Genomic DNA, 10,714 nt, shown 5'->3' on the forward strand with positions numbered 1-10,714 from the left:
CTTTCTCAGTTCCCTTATTTGCACCGAGTGTCCTCCGAGTTGTCTCCTCCACTTGCGTCTTAGTCCCGCCCACCAGAGATGCACGGAGGAAACGAAGCCGAGGAGAGAGGACCGAGGAAATCAGCTTTAAGACACATGAGACGTCGTTTCCTCGACAGCGTCACATGACGCGACATCAGCTGATCACGTTCAGCTGTCAATCAGCCGAACAGCTGTTTATGTCCACACAAACACACACGCACACGCACACACACTGTATTATTTCTCATCAAACACACACAGTTACAGTGTTTAGTGTCTTTACATGAAGAACAACCTGCAGTCTGTTTCAAACCAAAAGGACAGTTTCTACTGACTCAAAGATTTCATTTTGAATTGTTTATAATTATTGATTATTATTAAACAGTTTGGACTGAACCTAGCCTGTATTTAGACAACCAACTCTGTATTTTATAAACACATATTTATGTGTCAGGATAGAGTTCATCTATAAACCAGATTTAACTGGAATTTTGTCTTTTTTTTAACCTTCAGGAAATTCGTCAGCGGAGGAGGAAAAAATAAATCAGAATCGTGACCCGGCTGCTGATCCTGTTTGCCGTGTGTGATGAGGTTTAAAGAAACCCCACATCTGTCCCTCATTCTTTTTTAAGATTTGTTTTTGGCCTTTATGCCTTTTATCATCGCTCATTTCCTTTGAATATTCCCAATATTTCCAGGTTGTTTAAACACTTTTGTTGTGATTCCAGATGTTTATTAGATAACCTGAATCCCCGGTGATGTGTGCTCTGTGAGCTGAAAGGTAAATGTGTCAAAGTTCAGTCTGACGGACGTATGGAGAAAATGGCGGCTGCCGTCCTCATCGTCAGTTCTCTTTAGTTTTGTTCGGCTCCTGGTTCATCTGCAGGTTATTTCTATGTGTGTTTAAAGTGACTGTGTAGTAAAATGTGATGTTAATGTTCTGTTGAAGAACAGCTCCGGCTGCAGCTCCGTGTAACGACTCACCAGTTGATATCAGACGATGACGCAGATTCAGGTCACGAGGTTTGGCGCCAAGTTAGGAGGCGGCCATGTTGATGATTTATAGTTTGTGTTCATATCGAGTGAATTTAATACAGTGAGACTGCAAATAAGATTTATTCTGTTTTATGAAGTGAAACTTTAACTTGTAAAATGAACAGTTAATACAAACATATTGTTTTGATGAGGACAAAGATGTTAAAAAGTGCTTTAAGGGAAAAGTGCAGACACGAGTGAGAGACAGAAGATTTAAAGAGAAAATGTTTGTTTTGGTTCAGTTGTTTGAAACATGTCAGGAGACATTGAACACAACTTTTAAACCATGTTTTGTTTCATGATAATCCAGATGTGGATTTATTCTGTGCTTCAATGTAAAGCAGACAAAACAACAAATCTATAAATGCAGTTACACAATTAATTCAAGTTTGTAAATAAATATAATCCGCTGAATGGAGAATGAGCAGCTGTTGTCCTGCGTCGCTCATTTCCTTGTAATATTTCCAATATTTCCAGGACTCCTTTCCAGGATTATCTATATATCTGCCAGCAGAGACCCAGCCGGGACCCGCTACATAAACAGCTGTTGACCTGATAACTGCTCTCATATCTGACAAACCCAGGGGCGTCCAAAACGGCCTTCAAAGCCCCGCCTACCTTCTCTGGTCCAATCAGATCCAGAGCATTCAGGAGCAGAATCTAAAGTATTCTCTGATAATCTGAATCACAGGGTCGCTGGTTCAGATCCCAGACTCTCCTGTCCACCATGTTAAAGTGCCCTTGAGCAACACTCTGAACCCTGCATGAAGAAGTGCTTTCTAACTGCTGGAATCCAAAACAAAGTGCTTGAAGCTGTGAAAGGTTCAGACTAACCAACATGAATAAAAGCTGTTGACTGAAGAGAAGTGAGTGAATGTTTTGCAGCTGAAGTCAAATCTAATGTTTTCTTTAGTCTTCCTGATATTGATCATGATGTGTCTTCTTTTGATGATGTCATCAGTTTATCCGTCACAGCGAGCTCAAACAAATCCAGCAGTGATGCTCCCGAGTGTTCACCTTCATTTGTGTGTTTAATGTGAAGAGAGGACGGCTGATAGAGGGAGACGAGCCACACATTCAAACCTGCAGCACTGACATGTTGTTTTGTTTGTCCTCATGTTTTAGTTGTTGACGAGCCACAGACAGTTTTCCACATGCTGAGAAATCAAAGTGTCCTCTGTTTGAGGACTGTTGATTCAGACTGCTTCACTTTGATCCAGGTGTAAACTGGACTCTGTTTCCTGTTGTTGACTTCATCAGCGTTCATGTCTGTTGACGCTGTACACTGATGCTGATGATCTTCACTCACAGCTTCTTCATTTCTCTACAAACGTTTGAATCAAAGATGAAACGTGTCAAAGTGTGTCTTCTGACTGTCCAACACTGAAGGACACAAAGCAGCTTCACTTCTGTCCTCTGACTTGATCTGATAACAAGAGGAAACTTTACACACTGAATCATGTGACCAGTGTGAAGAAATAGGACACGCTGAAGGCTTTCATGTAAATGTTAGGAAGGGTTCTTATTTATTGGCTGTCTATCACCATGGGCCTCAGGTCAGCATGTATGAACTTCACTTCTGCTTTATTTCTTCACATTCAAGTCAAAGGCTCATAAAGGAGGAAACAGAGCTAAACACACATGGGAGAGTTCAAAGTTCAGTGTGAAGGTGAAGAGGAGCGAGTGCACTCTTTAAATGAGCACACTTTATTAACTCAGTTTAATAATATTATTTATTTATATTCATAATTAATGTTCATTTTGTTTTTAAAGCCGAGGAAGAGGAGTGACTCCTGTTCCAGAGAGGGAGTCTGTAAACCTAACCTGGCTCTCATTTAGAATTGTTTCATACACACAAAACAGAACCTGAAACTGGTGGACTCTTTACATTTCCCACGCAAAGTCTATGTTCAACTGTTCAGCAAACTCTGACCCAGGCGTACGCACATTTAGGGGCAAAGAGGGCAAAAACACCGACCAATCAGAGGGGAGGAAGGAGAAACCAGGAAGTGACCTGAGGCAGATGAAGAGGAGAAGTGAGATATAAATGGGGAATAGCGCCATCTGCTGGTGCACAAACAACAATACGGGTTGTTCCCTCCACCTCCCTTTAGCAACAGTGCAATGCTGCCATCTGCTGTTGAAAAGGTGGAATGACATTAAGAGGGTTTCTCTGGATTTTTCACATATTTGGAGTTCAAGATCAAGCAATAAAAAAATTAAAATGATTGATCTTTTAATGAACAGATGACTTTGTTCATGTTTTTTTGTTTTATTTCCCTTTATTTATCGACAGTATGATCTGAAAACGTTTTTCAAATGACTGAAGCAGTTTTTTTAAAGCCTGATCAGGAGGACTCCCAGAGGATCCAAAAACCCTCCACAACAACTCCACCGTCACGCTCCATACTCTTCTTCTAAACTGCACCAGGCTTTAACATGTTTGTTTTTAATGTGTGATTTAACAGTGAGGTCTTTTACTGTGTGAAGCTGTCGGATAAAGCTGGATCTGTAAAGTGTGATCTGATGTTATTTCATTCAAACCATCTTTTGTGTGTCAGTGATTGTCCTGACTGTCGACCTAATCTGTGCTAAGACTTGTGTATATAGGACTCTAATAAAGAGATGAACACAACACATGCAGAAAGTGATAAATACAGAAAAGGATGAGGAATTTGTTTGTAGAGAAAGTTCAGTTAGGAAGACTAAATTTTGCATGTTTTATTGTTTGTTCTCATTCTTTCCTGTATGACAGCAGCTGTTGAAGCCATGACTTTGATTTATGTTCCTTCAATGATTTCAGTCTATAACCATCAGGACTGACTCTGTAACCTCTGAGGAGAATCTAGAGTTCATTTCCTGACACATGAAGCACATGGTCTGTGTTGGATCAGCAGCAGCTGAAGATCAGAGAAGATGTGATGAAGCCTGGATTACATTCATGAAGTCATCCTGCATTAAAGCTGCAGAGAGGAAACGTCACAGCTCCAAGGATGTGGAATGAACATGCTCCTCAGCTCGCTCCAATGTCCAGGCACTTTCTTTTTTTTCTCTGTGTCTTTAATCTAAAATCCAACAGCATTACCTTCAAATGCAATGGCTTCCTTGAGGTGAACCTCTGAAGTCTGGCTGGTTTGAACTTGTCTTTGGGACAGAGGGAGCAGTGGACCTGACTGCAGCATGTCGTGCAGCGTTCCACTGCAGGCTTTCCACCTCACTGAATGATCCAATGATGCATCTAAAGAGGATATAAAATGCATTCTGTTACATGAACTTCAATTCAAATGAATGTATACAGCCTGCAGACGTAGATTGTCTTTCCTTACAGGTAAAATGGACACTTGCAGCAGGTAGTGTACATGAGGCCTTACGTATGTAGAAGAAGAAATAATGACTATGACACTACGGGTTCAAGTCCGGCATTCAAAAACATAGTGAAGTGAAAGTGGCTGAAAGAAGACACTTGAGTCATTTAGTATGTTATGTTAGAAAGAGCATTGACTAGTATCAACAATAAAAGTAGTGATGGTGCAGAAGCCTGCTGTTTCTCTGTCATTTCACTTCCTATTCCTTTTGTTTATATGCTTTAGTACACAACAGAGGTGGACAAATACACATTTCAATTGTGCCATAAAGTCTTGACACCTTGTGATCCCACTTGTGCACTTCAACAGGTGATATCAGGAATGAGCTGGTCGACCTCTGGGAAAACATCATGGTGTGCTGCTGCATCGTGTCGGTAGCTTGGCTGTCTCACATATCACGTTTGTGAGTTCAGAAAGAAACGTTTGCAACAACAGAGTTTACAACAATGTTTTATAACGCTGCAAACACATACATGCCAACAGTGACTTTACCTTATGCACTAAAAAGTTACTAATCACTGACAACTTCAAGTGTTGATACTAACCGCTTTGGTGAAAGTGAACGTTGATTTAAAAGGACAACCCAAACCGACATCATGTCACATCCGGTAATCTGCATCATTAATGACTCCTGTATTGATGAAGAACACAAGAAAGCATGGATTTACTTTCTGTTGAGAAGCAACATCAGTAACTCACCGCTGCATATGTCGACTTGCTGCTCTTCGTCCAATCAAAAAGCAGGTGAAAACGTCCTTTCAAGTTGTCCCTTCCTCGTGGTATTTTGCGCTTCATATCAGTTAACACAGCTCTGAGGGAGAAACTGTGCAGACATGTGGCTCTTTGTTACATAACACAATCCAGCTGTGTTTCAGAGCAGGCTGTGTGCGGCCAGGAGAAATACAGACCAATAAACAATCAGCTGTTTAAACACAGCCGGGATTTTTAATGCTGCTGTCTTACGGGACCAATCAACAGACTGCAGTGTTTAGCTCCACCTTTAACCCCGGCTGTAGTGTCGATGGACACACCTCTCTCTCTCTCTCTCTCTCTCTCTCTCTCTGAACCAATCAAGGAATCGATGTGGAGTGATGGATCGTTGAACTCCGAGGTCTCCTCATTACAGAAAAGGCGGCACTTTTCATCTGATTTAAAGCCAGATACTGCTTCCTGACAGTGACTCCGCCCACTGAGACATCTCCTGCACACCCTCTGTAAAGTAGTGCTCTCAGTGGTTCAATTCAGGTTTGTATAACTTTATGTCTTTCAAGCAGCAGGAACTGAGCCATCGACTGGAGGAGTTTGATATCAGCATGTTAAACATTCAAACTTCTCCCTGTGAAGACGGAAGAAGAAGAAGAAGAAGAAGAAGAGAAACCTCAGTCCTCACAGCTTCATGAAAACCAAACTGAAGAGAGCAGAGACACACAGCATATAAAAACAGAAGCTGATGGAGAGGACTGTGGAGGAGCAGAACCAGACAGAGACTTTCATCCAGTCATTTACAGCCACAAACTTTTCACTTGCCAATAATTCAGCTGTTCAGTTTGTAAAATAAGTTGTTCTTCTTGAACAGCTGTTGTGGTACACATGAGGACCCACACGAGAGAAACCCTTCAACTGTTCAATTTGTGGTCAAACATTTGCATGAAATGAGGATCCGAAGTCCCACGCGGCAGTTCTTATGGGAGAGAAACCATTTAGTTGTTCAGTTTGTGGTAAAACATCTGCATTAAAAGGACAGCTGAGGGGGAACTTGGTAGTTCACACAGGAGAGAAACCATTTAGTTGTTCAGTTTGCGGTAAAAGATTTGCACAGAATGGAACTCTGAGGCTCAGGCCCGCCCCTCCCTAAACGCAGAACACGCGCTGTGCGTAGGGCCCCATTTTGCGTAAGTGAATTAAATTTCCCTCAGGATCAATAAAGGATGATCATTCTCTGCAAATGCGCAAAGGGTGTGCGTGAATTTTGCCGAGAGGCGCGCGTAGAGCACCGTCACCAAGTCAGCCTGAGGCAAGAGAGAGAGAGAGAAAAAAGAGATGCAATGATTGAAAGCCCATCTGACCAATCAGCGGTCAGATGGGCCGGCAGGCAGTTTTTTGCAGGCAGAGAGTAGAGAGAGATAGAGAGATGGCTTCCAAATGTCAATACGATTCGGGAGCTAGCAAAAGAAAGAAAAGGTCCAAACAAGAAGAGGCTTGTGCTTCACTTGAAGGTGGGTATGTTGTTGAAATAGAAAAGAAAAAAACTTAGACGCATATAAACATAAACTGCTGGCATGTCTGCTCGTGCTAATCATGAGACAGAAGAGATGATAATTGTGTCTAGATGTGGACTGGAGATTACATTTTCAAGCAGCCCTGATGACCATTTAGAAAAGGTCTTGTATTGAAAAAAAAGGAGTTTTTAATTGACTAGTTGGTGGTCATATGTTAGCTCAGGTTTATAGCCTATCAATCTATGTTTTTAATAGAAGTATAAAAGTGTAGCAATGTAGAACCTAAGTTCAACATGTGAAAATAAGTACATACAATATTTGAATGTAGAAATATCAGCAAATTCAATCATATAGTTAGTAGTTGTAATCACATTTGCATTGATTGCAATTTAGTTTTGTGAGGTTAGAATTTAAAATCATTTCAGTGTGTAGTTTACCATTAAAACCAAAAACAAATCTATAAAGTTCTTGTTCCACTGTGGAAAGAGACTCTTCATTTGAATTGTTAGTAATTGTAATTTATTATTATTATAATGTTATTGGAAGGGGGGGCCCAAAATAAAATCCTGCTTAGGGCCCCCACTTGGCCAGGGGCGGCCCTGCTGAGGCTCCACTTGGCAGTTCACACGCGAGAAAAACCATTTTGTTATTCAGTTTGTAGTAAAAGATTTGCATGACATGAAGATCCGAAGTCCCACATGGCAGTTCACACAGGAGAGAAACCATTTAGTTGTTCAGTTTGTGATAAACATCTGCACTAAATAGACAGCTGAGGGGACATTTGGCAGTTCACACAGGACAGAAACCATTTAATTGTCAAGTGTGTAGTACAAGATTTGCATGAAAAGAAGATTCAAAGTCCTACATGGCAGTTCACATAGGAGGGAAACCATTTAGTTGTTCAGTTTGTGGTAAAAGATTTCCCTGGAATGGAACTCTGAGGCTCCACTTGGTACTTCATATGGGAGGGAAACCATTTAGTTGTTCAGTTTGTGGTAAAAGATTTCCCTGGAATGGAACTCTGAGGCTCCACTTGGTACTTCACACGGGAGAGAAACCATTTTATTGTTCAGTTTGTAGTAAAAGATTTGCATGACATGAAGATCCGAAGTCCCACATGGCAGTTCACACAGGAGAGAAACCATTTAGTTGTTCATTTTGTGGTAAAACATTTGCACTAAAAAGACAGCTGAGAGGACACTTGGCGGTTGACACAGGAGAGTAACCATGTTGTTGTTCAGTTTGTGGTAAAATATTTGCACTAAAAGGACAGCTGAGAGGATACTTGGCAGTTCACACAGGAGAGAAACCATTTAGTTGTCCAGTTTGTAGTGAAATATTTGCACAAAATGGAAATCTGAAGTCCAACATGGCATTTCACACGGGAGAGAAACCATTTTATTGTTCAGTTTGTAGTAAAAGATTTGCATGAAATGAAGATCCGAAGTCCTACATGGCCGTTCACATAGGAGGGAAACCATTTAGTTGTTAATTTTGTGGTAAAACATCTACACTAAACGGACAGCTGAGGGGACACTTGACAGTTCACACAGGAGAGAAACCATTTAGTTGTTCAGTTTGTGGTAAAACATCTGCGCTAAAAGGACAGCTGCGGGGACACTTGGCGGTTCACACAGGAGAGAAACCATGTTGTTGTTCAGTTAGTAGTAAAAGATTTTCACGAAATCGAACTGAGGCTCCACTTGGCAGTTCAGTTTTCAAGTTGTTTTCAAACTGTTTGTTTTGCTTTCTTCATAAAAAACACTGTTCTCACATACAATAAACATGATTGTATTTTGTAAATTGGCAAGTTGTTCATAATATTTACTGACATGCTTACAGAGTGCTTTATGAAACATTTCAACTGTTAAAGAAATCCAACGAGAGCAGAGGTTATGATACCCACAAGCATCCAATAAGGATTGAAGTGTTCTCTGTGCAGTACAGGATTTGCAAAATCAATTGGAGATCTGAGGCGACCTTTGGCTGTACAGAGAAGAGAGAGACCAGTTAGATGTTCAGTTTGTGGCCAAAGATTTGCACGAGCTGAGACTGACACACTGAGCTTCTGTCTCTCTCTCTCTGTACGTCATTTTCTGTACGTCTCTGAATTTACATCCTCATCATACCATGTATCTTTCAAAGTTCAAAGGTCAAGCATGTCATGTTGGCACATTATAAACAATCCAAACAAGCACTAGAGATGCTACTCTGCAATAGAAGTTATGCTACACATGTTTCACATCATCAACACGTCTTCTCTTCTCCTGTCACTCAAACATCTCTGCTTCCTGTGACATCACTGCACTCCTTATAGTTGTGTGTGTATGTGTGTGTGTTTCTCACAGAGACAGATCTGGTGCTTGTGTTTTTTCTTTAGACTCTGGCCGTTGTCGTCTTTTAAAGGGATACTTCACCCATATGCATTAAGCCTTGTATCATTAGAAACATGATTGTATTTTGTAGTAGTTTTTAATGGTTGTGCATCCAGCCTCATTTTGCACTGAGACAGGAAAGCTTCTTATCTCTTTGTCTTAAAAGGAGCCTCCAATGACACAAAAAAATCCTCATTTTGCATTATCGGAGGCTGATTTGGTTAGCAGGTGGGAAAAGGCATTGCTAGTTCCTTTAGCAATTTATATCTTTTCATCCAGTTTACTTTGAACAAGCAAAGTGGAACACATTTAAAGGCCCGTCACATAACGACTTACCAGAGCCGGCCCAAACCCACTTGGTGCCCGAGGTGAGATTTGAGCTGCTGCCCCTTGAAGCCTGTTGCTACCAACTCCACCTCCAATCACAATATTCATGCACTTCTAAAAGACTGGCACACAGCTTGACCTTCTACAGCTCAGCTTTATTTCAAGCTGATATTCAATGGTACGGTCAGTGTCACTGTCACACTCGTCTGACTCCTCCCCCACAAAGAGCGGGTAGCGAGCAGCGGTGTTGTGATGCGTCAGCTCGAGCAGGGAGCATGAAAATAAAATCTGTTTTCTTTGCTTCTATTACTGAACGAAAGCGTGAAAATGAGGTTTAATCAAACAACAGGAAGTAAGAGCCCAACTAGCAGGGAACATTCCCACAAGAACATCTGGAATATGTTTAAAGGACATGTTGAAGATGGTCATCATTCAACATCATGTCCCTATAATGTGAACTGTTAAAGGAAGATTAGGTCACATTTGACACAGCAGAAATCCAGGATATGCTCTGAACATATCTGGGAGTCATGACTGTCTACAAGGAGTGACAGGCGAGTTGTCTGTGACGCTGCCTGTGTCGTATCTACGTCATGTTCACGTGGACGCGCTGGCTCCTCCCCTTCCTGTTTAAGTGAGGGAGGAGAGAAAAGAAGAAGAACAGACTGTACTCACTGATTCTCTGAAGCTCATAGAAGCCTTTTGACATCATTTCCTGCGAGCACAACAATGCAGCCCAGAATACTAAACATGAGAGTGACCTTATTATTTGATATCAATGAAAGTCATTAGTATCACTACATTCTTATCAGTAGTAACAAGAGCTCCATGTTAAGGAAGGAAATCAAGTCTCTGTCCATGTTGCTATGAGGAGCTCTACCTAAAATAAAGAGTGAAGGATCCAAGATTAGCTTGATGTCCACAATGGGACTTCTTTCTTTTTGTACGTGTGTCGTTTATGTGACGGTGGATTTTAATGGCGTGGCTCTGCCGTGGTGAAAATGGACTACTAAGAAACGTTCCCCGGTGCCTTCTTAGCGGTGAAATAATCCGGTCCTACCAAGAGGTTGGAATTGAAATAAAAGGAAAAGAGGCTAGCAGGCTAGGAGTAACAACAGTGAATGGTTGTCACATTGAGAACGGTTGCTCTGGCTCACCTTCCTGTCCACTCCAACATCAACATGAATCCACAATAAGTATGATAGTACGACCAATGATGACTTGTTCCTGTTCAGATTCTTCATGTCTATTCTGTTGAAGTTCATGAGTTCAGTGATTCACTTTGTTTGTGACGCTCAGGCAGACTTGATTTATTGTTGATGAAAACATCAGCCTGTGTTTAAGGATACATGTGTGCCTGTTTGGATGATTG

Source organism: Symphodus melops (assembly GCF_947650265.1).
Source record: "Symphodus melops genome assembly, chromosome: 4".
Classification (NCBI taxonomy): domain Eukaryota; kingdom Metazoa; phylum Chordata; class Actinopteri; order Labriformes; family Labridae; genus Symphodus; species Symphodus melops.